Below are 11,946 nucleotides of genomic sequence, written 5' to 3'. Positions count from 1 at the left end.
ACCCATGAAAATGGTCATCCAAACCAGCTGCCATCATCAACTTCATCAGTTTCATTCATCATCTGGTTCTGTAGGTTTGTCAGCATACCTTTAGCCTCTATTAAGGTTCAATGTTCCTTGTCGTGAGAAGGTATAAACGTGCAACATGATTCTCCTATTTTGGCACAAACTCCTCCATCCATAGCTGTGATCATGTCAAGTACATATCTGTTCTGGAGTCTCATCAGTCAGATGGCTCTTAGTTCTTCGTTGATTGCATTGAATCCTTTTATGGTCGTGTTGATTGTTTACAGTAACTCCCATCTGGTTATCTGCAACCATTTGGTATTTGCTCCAACTTGGATTCTTGGCATGAAGATTGTCGTGAAAACTGATGAGGTGAGGATGAATAGCCGGTGTTCATATGGGACTGCATGAAAAGCCTCTTCTGATTTGGCAGAAAAGTAATTCTCTCTCTTCATTCGAGTTATCAGTTCCACAGAACTCTTCTTTCTCAGGTGAGCATCTGCTTTTGGGAAACTGTCAATATCCAGGTCACTTTTCGGGATCACTAATGCTGGAACATGGACATTCACAATTGTGCATATGCCTCTCCTGTCTCTTGGCAGTCTGATGTATGCTTTGGATCCACATGCACAATAATGATCCATGATCACTGCAGTTCCATGAACCATTCCTGGAGCATCAAAAACTCGTCCACAGTTCTGATTCTCTCCCATCTTTCTTGTGCCATTGTTTCTGAAGCAGAATTTTGGGCTTTCCAGTGGGACAACCTGCAATGGTCCCCATCTGTCTTCGAACCATGTTAGTAGTTTTGCAAGTTTTGGCCATAATGGCTTGCAGCCATTTTGCACAATGTCGAGGGTTTCTTTGTAGAGTCCAGTAATCATCCATGCTCTGCAAATTACCAATCCTTTCTCCCATCCGTCTGGTGAAAGCACTGTTCCCCAAATCTGCATTTGTGCTCTGTCTTTCCACTTCAGTGCTTCTTCTGGAGTTTTTCCTTGGATATTTAGTCTCAGGTTTAGTTCCCATCTTATTCCTGCTCCTTTAACTCCAGGCTTCTCGTATCTGATCACATGATTCCTCGTATGAGCTCTGTTTCTTGTTTTAATGTCTTGAACATAATCATCTTCATCGGGATACGCTGTTTCAGTTGCCCATATTAGTGAAGCATCACTTCCCATAACTGGCCTCTAGTTTTGCACATTGCCACATGTGCGAGACAGTGTGCTGTCTGGACATCAATTTCTACAACCACGAAGATCTTGGACTTTCCCATGCTATACGGTAGGAGAGCACAAACAAAGCATTCTCCTTCAGAATTTTGTCCTCCAACTTCCTTCATGTGTTCGTACCAAATGTTATTTCCCAGGGGTGCGGTACTGTCCAGGTAATCGTTCAGTTCATTGTCGTCTTAATGCGTGTTTCTCTTGCTCCTTAAGGTTTTCATGTAGTTTACTATTACTACATCTCTGAATGCATCTAGGTGGCTTTTTCTTGCTGGAGGGTTCTCAGGTATCCTGGTCCATGGTGCAGGCTTCTTCATCTGTGCCATTTGAGTGGACAGGGGTCTGGCATCCCTTTTCCTTTCTTCATGCATTTTTTTCCCTGCTGCATGCAAATGCCCATGCAAACCAGCCTGACACTGGTCCGGTGTATGGCTGCACTGTGGAACTGGTACTTGTTCCTTGTGTTGGAGCATATATGCTTGGCAATACAGTTTCTGCTGTTTTGTTCTTCATTTCCTTTTGTAGTTTCCTTGCTCTGGCTATGTATGGGAATAGAACGTCTATTAGCATTTGTGTCTTTGTGGAGAGCTTTTCTGGAGCCGCTTCTGTTTTCTTAAGAGTTTCTGCTAGGACTACTTCCATTGGCTTTTCTTTTAATTCTTCTTGTTTTCTCATGATGGCTCCTGTGACTTTTCTCACGGTAGGAGGTCTCTTCCCTCTTGCTGCTTTGGTTTGTGGTTCTTTAGTCATTGATGCTATGCCTGTTTCATGTACATTCAGTGTTTGTGTGCGTGTAGTTATCAGAGATATTACTTCATACATTCCGTGCCGATCCTGTCTCCGGATTTTCTTCTCGTTCGTTACCACAAAAGAGTGTGTCTATCATTGCTAGTCACATCTATTTCAAGTTCACTCTCTCCACCATCAGATCTTAAAGGGACTGAAATGACTATATAGGGTCTGGGTGCCTTTGTGGGATTCATGCGTATATCATTAGGTGGGTGCACTGAAATTGGGACGCTTTGTGCACCAATATAGAATGCAGTTCTAATTGTTAATGACAGTAAAATAATGATAAACACAAAGTATAAGTACATGATGGTTCGATATGTGAGGCGACAGCATTTCCTTCCAGAGAAGCCAGAATGCCTCTCTTCTTGTGGGAGGACTACGTTGCTTCTCTGGGCCCCCATCTCGATCCTTCACCAATGTTACCATTAGTATTCCCTTATTTAATGTCGCCCTTCAAGTTCAGAATTTGCGAGTGTCTGTTGTTAGGAAGGTGTTCCCTTTCCCCTTCTTGCAAGTGGCAATTGTCTTTTAGTCAGTATACAGTTCCTTTGTTAAACTATGGAAAGAAAATCAGCTTAAGCAATGTTTCAGTGTGCTCTTTAACTGTGCGTGTTCAAAGTAGGTGAGCTCCCAATCCACCCACCGAATCTGCTTCCGTCCTGAGGACATGCTGGAACTGGTCAGTGTGAGGAGGCTAGGAAGGAAAAACAACATATACTACAAGTGAAGTTATCAACTCTTTTTCCTCGATATGTCCCTCGACTACTTTGATTGATAGTATGCAAGGAAGTGCATGACGTATTGCATATAGAGGACGGAAACTGCACCAGTTGGGAGGACCAGTCGATGGCGGGATTGTGGTACTGAAGCCACGGAATGCCCAAAATACTTTGTAAGCAGGCGCCTTGACAACGTCAAACGATATCTCCTCGGTATGACCTTCTTTAGTGGATATGAGCAGCGGTATTGTCTGGTGAGTAACCATTCCAGAAACCAAGGTAGATCCGTCGACGGCATTCACAATTTCAGGTTGCGTTTTGGGGATTAACAGAACCCTAGATACAGATGCAAAACACTGGTCAATGTAATTGCCTGTGGCTCCGGAATCAATAATGGCATTTGCCTCAAATGTTTCTTCCTGGGCTACCGAAAAGGTAACAGGAAGATGAACCAACTAGAATTGGCCAAGTTTACAAGAGCCCTTGTTTGAATCTCCCGACGTAGGGACTCCTTCTACTGTCGGGATTTGGCATTTCCCGCCTTTCTTTTGGGCTTTTTTGGACATTCAGGCAACAAATGATCAGCTGCCCCACAATACATACAAAGATTGTGGGATCGCCAGTGTTCACGTTGAGCCGGAGTTAATGGGCTTCTCACCGCGCCGATCTGCATAGGCTCAGGAATCAGCAGTTGTGCGGGGGTATCGGAGGCTATCGACATGAGAGGAGGCGACCTCTTTTCCCCACGACGTTCGGCCTTTTGAGCGTCTATTTGGAGGACTAAGTCGAGGAGTTCACTGAAAGCGGTAGGAACCGCAGGAACCGTGGATAGTATGTCTTTCAGTTCCTCAGAAAGGCCCTGGTAAAATACTGCGGCATTTTTCTCTTCTGGCCAGTCCGTCTCTGCTGCCAGCTGATTGAATCTTGCTAAATAAGCCAATAGGGAAGTGTTCCTCTGCCTATGTTTAAGGAGCTCAAGATCTGTGGCTTGGGTGCTATATCTAGTGTCAAACACCTTGCTCATCATTGAAAGTAGAGCGTCACAATTGTATAACACATGGCTGTTGGATTCGAGCGATGGATAAGCCCATGCTGCGGCAGTACCCCCTAAGTGGGATAAGACAAAAGCTGCCTTAGTGGTGGAGGTAGGAAAGGACGTAGGGCGGCATAGAAAATGCAGCTTACACTGATTTATAAACGTCCTATACTGTTTTGGATCGCCTAGAAAGCGTTCTGGAGGGGCCAAAGGAAACTGAGTAGTAAGCATCACAGGAGCTGGTTCTGAATTGGGCATAGGAAACCCAGATCCCGAAGCCGTAGCTCCAGCTCCTGCCTGAGATGCTGGTGAGGTCACTAGAGACTGAATTGCATCCATGCGTTGACGCAAGGCCTCCTGAGCTGTGGTTAATTCAGAACGTAGCTCAGTGATCATTTTCACTATTTGTGCTAATGCGTCGGTTGTCTCTTTAGACATCTCTAAGGTTGCTAATTCTGTTACTCACCACACCAAGGATCGGAAGATTGGAACCGGACCTCGAAGACAGAAGTGGTGGAATTCTCGGAACAACCAGTCTCGACCTCAGCTACCCTGATTTCAGTGAATCAGGCTTCCCCAAGAGAGGGGCTATTTTCTATGATGTATCCCTCTGCTGTGTTGATAAGACCGACAGAGGTATCAATCAAATAAAAGAGCGGGGTAGACACACACACCGCTAGAGCAACAGCTGAAAAGAAACCACAGAATGAGTTATATGCGGTACAGATAAGAATAGCAATTGTAGGACAATCAACAATTCATGAATACCTGAATAACAAGTTGGTTGGAGTAGCAGAGTATGTACAGAGCCTAGAAGGACAATGCAAAAGACAATAAGGAACTAGCTTAACTGACTTAAGTACTCCCCTTAAACCCTAGAGAATGCACAACTAACCTGGAAGGAGATGGTTGTGGAGCAAAAGGGAAATCCTGTTGAAAAGGACACAACGACAGGAGAAAATAATAAACAGGGAAGTTAGTGAGGGAGGATACACCCGAACGGCACGAGGGACGCACTAGGTACGGGTTGGTGCAAGTAACTGGAAAGCGTCCTGAACTGCACTTGTAAGATAAGAGTATAAATCCAGCACAATGTCCAAGGTAGCATGTAGTTTTCTTCACAGTGAGGGTAGGCAATGTTTATCCAAGAACAACAATCACAGGAAGCAATGAGAACAGTTTGAAATGAAGGCACTCTTACTGAAGGCAATTATTGCCAGGGGATGATCGCTCCGATACAGCCCTTGTGGAAGGAACCAAAAAACTACAGAGCGTAGGAAAACGACTTCTGACAGGACGCCGCCAACAGTCCAGGAAACGTTCCGAGTCGTAACAACGTGTAGAACCAAAGTCAACAGGGCAATCCGTAAGCAGTTCGAGTGGAAGGCAAGGTCGAAAACCAGGGACAATACGTTGGAAGGTTTGAAGAAGGAAATTAGCTCGGGGGCTAAACACGTAAGGGAACGTGTAGACTACAATTAGCAGCACCGAGCCCCGAGAAGAACCGGGTTAAGAAGGCAAGGGGCGGAGCATCGGTGTACGCGTTGTGTGTAATGATCGTGTCAGCTGACACGGCCGAGCATCGGTGTACACGTTGTGCGTAATGAGAATGTCAGCTGACACGGCCGATACCGATGCCGGCGTCCATACAGTCTCCATGGAAACCGATAACGCTGCCACACTGATGTCTTTCCCCGGACTGTGTGAGTCGGTGTAAATGCCGAGGGAGACTGGCGAGAGCAGCGCTGCCGCAGCGTAACAATTAGGTGAAAGAAGATGTTGTATGCAAATCTACTGTCTTCTGGTGACAGGGACATGTGTCCTGTCTTGCTGGGTTCAGGATTATGTGTTGTTTCCTTGATGTAAACAATGTCTGCACTGTCCGTTTGCGTGGAGGGAGACCAAAATGCTGGTTTTATCTAGAAGATGGTTGAAATGTTCAGTGTTCACTGGGTCTCGTAGAAATGTACATGTGTCGGTTGTTCTTCCGACAATGGTTGGACAGTCTTCAATTATGCAAATGAACACCGTGAGGATAAACTCATTTATCTTCTCCTGTGTTCGGAACATTTGCTTCTACCTCACTGTACTCGGGGAGTACGATGAATTGTTCTGCAATGACAGTGAGCAGTTGCCATAATATTTTTTCGTTTTTGGATCTTGAAGAAAGTCTGCAACACTTGTGGTTATTCCTATGAGTGACGGGTATGATCTCAGCACTAGGTTGAAATATGTAACAACGGGTCTTGGTGTGGAAGGAACTTAGGGTACTGTATCTTGTGTCAATTTATGTATTTTTGGTCACCATTTGGCATAGTCTTCTTAATCAAGGCTTTAGCGTGCCTCAGTCCAAAGTTCAAAGTCAACAGACTATGTTGTGGCTTATAAGCTAAATCTTCTTCTTCACCCTGCAACTAGGATGCACAGAGTGTCTGTTTTCATATCCTTATCCTCCTTTTTGCTTAGAGGAATGCCCAAAATTAAGCCACAACCTTTTTTGCAAAAGTTCTTTGTCCTTTATTTTTCTGGTCATGCGTCCTTCCTTGTTAAGGATCTCGTCTGTACGTGCTGCGGTTCTTCCCCGTTGCTCCTCGATTCCTCTCGTTGGGGTGCAGGAAGGGGGCTTTCTCCGATGTAAGTTTTAATGTCTCCAAGAAAAATCCAAGCTCTCCGGCCCTGTAGCTTCACAACAGACAGAGTGCAGTCCTCTATAATGAAAGGACCGTTGAATCTTGGTTCTTCCCACTTTTTCCTTGTATGATTTTTTACCAAGACAGCATCTCCACGGAAGATGAGTGGAACACATAGACCTTGAGCTGAGTCTGGTGTAGTGTCTCCTTCTGTGTTCTGTGCTGCGCTGCACCCTTTTCGTCGTCGCTGCAGCTGGTCTGAAATTACAGTAAGGCAAGATGTCATACAGTTCAGATAGTTTTGCATTTCATACCCTAAAACCTCTCCTGTTGACTGGGCATCACATCTAGCTCTGTCTCGGGGTGTGAGGAGAGTTCTCATTCTTCTTCCTGTGACTATCTTGTGCAGCGTAAGATGATGGTCGGAACCGGGTTTGTTCCGAAGAGCATACAGTGCCAATGGAAGGCAGTGCAACCATCCCCTCTTTAGAGTAAGCTTCAACTTGGCTATCCTTTCCTTTAACAAGCTGTTGAGCCTCTCACAGATACCATTTCCTTCCGGATGATACGCCGACGAGTACTTGTGCTTTATACCAAGCAGCAAGCTAATCTGCTCAAAGACTGCATTTACGAAGTGGGCCCCATTATCTGATCTCATAACTTCACACACACCCCACCTGGGAAACACTTCCCCTCACTAAAAATGTGGCCGCACAGATAGAATCTGGGTGTGTACATGGACCTGCTTCTATCCATCTAGAGAATGGACACACCACAACAATTAAGTATCTGTACCCGTTGCATACTTGAATCATGTCGACGTAATCGACTTGCAAGTGCTGAAAAGGCCCATTTGGCCTGGGGATGACTCCTCTCATTACTTTTAATGTGTGCCCAGCTGTGAATTGCTGGCAGATTACACAGTTCACCATAAAAATACAACATGCTCAGCTAAATTCGGTATGAACCAGTCTTCCGCGAGCGTTGCTACTCTCTTTTGATATATGCGCCGGGTAATGTAATTGCTCCGGCGCTATTTTTAATACTGGTTTACCAGTGCTGTCTTGTCACCACAAGCTGTCAGAGGAGTTTAAAGAACACCCTCGACGTTTCCACAGGTTTTTCTCTTCCTGCGGTTCCTCCCCTTGGAGCTCCATTAATTGGGTTTGCCCAAGATCGTTATAGGCTTCCGAAGTTGTTCAAGCAGCCAACATCCTTTCATTTGTGCACACCATTTCCACTTCTATAACCGTCTCACTTTTGGATGCCATACGCTTGGCTTCCGTGTCTGCTGTGTGAATTCCGTGCGAGATAAAATCTGTCCCCTTGGTGTGGGTGGTGCATTTCACGACCGCTATGTCCACTGGGAGCTGTAGTGCCTTAATCAGCCTATCCGATAAGGCTGCGTGCTGCACTGGTGTGCTGTCCGCTCTGAGGTAGCCCCTCCTTTTCCAGCGTGCTAAGCCTGAGTGCACTGTTGATGTCACATAGGCGGAGTCACTGTACACCGTTACTTCCTGGTCTGCGTGATTCTCAATGGCGAGTATCAATGCCAATAATTCTGCAGCCTGTGCTGATTAATGAGATGGTATTCATGCACTAAGAAGCACTCGAAACTCTCCATTCGCTGTGTGTTTCATCACTGCAACACCTGTGTATCTTTGCCTATCACTTTGTTCGATTCTCAAAGACTGGTCAATAAAGACGATCTCTCCTCCTGCCAAGGCATTTTCTTTCACCCTGGGGATTTCATCATAGAATTCTTCATAATTCGCGCAGTCTTGTATCGGCTCTCCCTTAGTGACTGGCTCTGCAATGAACATAGCTGGATTTACTATCTTACATCGAATTATTTTGATCGATGGGTTAGATATGATCACTTCATAGGCAGAAACCCTCTGAGATGTCAATGTGCCCTTTGGTTTCTCCAGAATGGCAAATAGTGAGTGCTCGACGTACAACGTCATGGAGCATCCCATTACAATGGTTGTAGCCTTCTCTATGGCGAACGCTGCAGCAGATAAACTTTGTTCGCATGGGAAGTGGCCTCTCATTATCGGGTCCAGATTCCCACTGTAGTATGCTAGGGGCTTGTACCCCAAGGAGGTTCTTTGGGTGAGTACTGCCGTCATGACGCTGCCATTTGTGTGTGAAAACAGGTAAAATTCCTCTGCATAATTGGGAATTCCGAGAACTGGAGCTGTGAAAATCACTCTCTTGAGTTCAGCAAACCCTTCCTCCATGGCTTCAGACCATTCCATTTTTTCTTTGGTCAGTTGGGCCTTCTTTAAGGCCTGAAGTAAAGGCTTAGCATAAGAGCTGTAATCCAAAACCCATGCCCTAACATAGTTGCATAGGCCTAGAAAGCTCTGCTTTATCGTGAGTGGTTTAGCCGTGTTCATACTGGCTTCAGGCCTTTCTGGGGTCACTTTCTTTCCTTCGTGTGAGATCAGCTGGCCTATATACAACACATCTTCTTGACAATATTGTAACTTTTCTTCATCAACTGTATATTCTTTATGAGCCAATATAGTTAATAGCTGAACAGAATTGTGCCTGCATTGTTCTTCTGTGGTGCTGCAAATTAAGATGCCATCCACATATTGTAAGACCACACTTTCTAGTGCAATATTGTTCAAATCCATTTGCAGGACTTTGTTGAAAATAGAAGGAGACTCACAGTACCCCTGTGGCAGCCGTGTGCTTTTCAGACGCATTTGTCTGAATGTGAATAATGTCAGATCTTGTGAGTCACGGTGCAACGGGATTCAAGTCAATCACTGTGAAATATTTCGCCTCAACAGGTATATTACATAGAATTGTAGACGGGTTAGGGACTAAAGGGAACTCGGCCTCAACAATACCGTTTATCGGTCTTAAATCTTGAATTAGCCTCCAAGACCCCCCCTTTGATTTCTTGACAGGATAACCTGACGTATTACATGGTGACTCTGATGTCACTAAAATGCCCTGGTCCATCATGCCAGAAATTGTCTTAGAGCTCCCTTCATGTGCCTCCCAGGACATAGGATATTGTCGGGCTCTTGGTAGGATTGCTCCTGGTTTCAATTTAATTCTTACTTCTCCCACCCCCTTCAAGAGGCCTACGTCATAGGGTCCGGTAGTCCACACTGAGACAGGCACCTCGGTTATGTCATCATCAAAATATTCGGGGCATTTCAGTGCCATCATCATTCTTTGTGGCACTTCTCTTTTAATCATCTTTACCCAAAAGGTGACGCTTACTTATACCATTGTCTCTCCTATGTCTGTTTGTTCTTCGAATAGATCGTCATCTGTGACGTCAGTCACGCGATATCCTTCTTCGATGGCGATAATCGTGCACCATTGTCTGCCCTCATCGTCGTAACTGTCAACCAACACCACTTTTCCTCACACTGCAGCTGCGTGTATTATCAAGGGAAATACCTGTCCTTCCTCCTCACGCATAGGTATTCTAGGTCTAAATAAGAACTCATCAGGGGCTCTCCTTACTTTATCTGCAAGGCCTGGCAATCCCGCCATAAGCACACGCATGCCATATGCGAACATGTTTGGCTCTAATGCTATGGCCCTCATGGCTGTGTGTCCTGAGTATGTTCTAATCATTTCACATACATTCGAGTAGTGCATTCCTGGAGTGGAGCATATTATGCCCTCTTCTGTGAACGTGATTGTCATGTTCAACTTCGTCATTAGATCTCGACCCAAAATGTTTACTGGGGTCTGACGCGAGTATAATAAGGGTACATTCATTTCGCACTCTCCTATGGAGACTGGGAGTGGGTTTGTAAAGGGAACTCGACTGTGACGTCCTGTGAAACTTTGAGTATCTATGGCCTCGCCGGACAAGGAAAACTTGCCTTCACGTATGCGCGAGCGTGTTGCACCCGTGTCAACTAGGAAGGAATATTCTTTACCTCTATAATGACATCCACCCTAGGTTCCCTGTGAGGGTCTGGTGTCACTGATAGGATAGAGCACATCAGGGTTCCCAGTAAACTGTCCTAGTTTATATACAAATTTGGCCCACTGTGCACTTGTGGATTTCCCCCATACCCATCGTTACTCCCTCTTCCTGGGTTTTGAGCTTGTCCTGTGCTCATCGTGTGTGACACTTGAAACGATGCTTGTGAGACTTGTCCTTGTGGAAAACTGCTTACACTCTGTGGCTGTACTCCTTGCTGCGCTCCTGGCGCTAGTTGTTGCACCATGTGATTCTGTGCAATGCCCTGTTGTAAAGTTGCAGATGGATTTGCCATGCCTGCTCCCATCCCTTGGCCGCTCTGCACCATGACTTGATTTCTGCATGTGTGCGCTAAGCGTCCTGTCATTCAACACAGCCAACATACTGGCGATGGTCAGATGATTTGCCCATTTTACATATCCGGGTTTCCATTTTGCACATTTTGAAAGCCTCCCTGATTATTTTGGAAGCCTTCCTGACTGCTCTGCCATCCTCTTCCCCTGAATCCTCTCCCCATGGGTAAAATCCTACATTACCCTGATTATTCTGTTGTGGACTAGCCACCTGCTGCATGCTTTGTTCACCTGCGCTAGTTAGCATGTCTCCTTCAAGAGCATACTTTGATAGTTTCTTCTGCACTAGGTTAGCTTCCTCACCCTTTCACGTTGCTTCCTTTTTGCGATTCTTTTCCTGCAGCAGTCTGCAGAAATGTGCGACAGTCAACTGTATTTCAGCCCAAGGTTTAGCCTCAACTCCTAACAATTTCTTGAGTTGTTTCTGCACTGGATCTGGCAAGCCTTGGCACAATATATGATAAAACACAGGTATGGATTATGTCCAAGATTCATGCGTTTCGAGCACCCACTCGTCTTGGAAATTCTGTATATAAAGTAATGGATCGTCAGAATTTATTTTTCGAGTCATTATAGTTCCCATATCTGAAGTATCTGGATAAAGCACTTGCAGCACTTTCCATATTGTGGTGCTCCATCATGTGCGGTATTGATTGTGGTTACACAGGGTACCCTGCCCGTGCCCACACATCATCTGCTCTCTCACCAAGTATGGCGATTAGGAGACCCTTAATGTCCGCTATGGCTAACGTGCTTCCTCCTGTCATTTTTCTAACTCATGTATCCATTTTCCGGCTCCCGATGTTAGCATTGGAAGCTTGTTTTTCAAGTTTTCCCGATCCATGTGTGGCCATGGAATATATTGTGGTCTTACTCCCCCCCTTCTCTAGTAGCGGAAACTGGAATACGTAGCCCTCCTTTTCTTCTCTCATTGTTCTCCTGTCTATTGCAGGGGAAATTGTCCCGCATCACCGTCTACCTGCCAATGACTTAAGCCTGTCCATGTAGGGCGGTGAAGACACCCCCTCTGACCATGAGATACTTCTTCATGTCGGTCAGACTGCGTGGTGGACTCTGATGCCCTCGGTGCAGTTTCGGACAATCTTATCTCCTTTTCCCTTGGGCGTCGTCTTTCACTTCGCCTCCTTTTTGGTGTCAGACATTGCCTGTCCCCAGTTCACGCAATTTCTTGTATCCCCTTTATTCCTACTTATTTC

Source organism: Ambystoma mexicanum, chromosome 6q, assembly GCF_040938575.1.
Source record: "Ambystoma mexicanum isolate Mex_15411 chromosome 6q, UKY_AmexF1_1, whole genome shotgun sequence".
NCBI classification, from domain to species: Eukaryota; Metazoa; Chordata; class Amphibia; order Caudata; family Ambystomatidae; genus Ambystoma; species Ambystoma mexicanum.
This window is presented reverse-complemented; position numbering follows the sequence as displayed.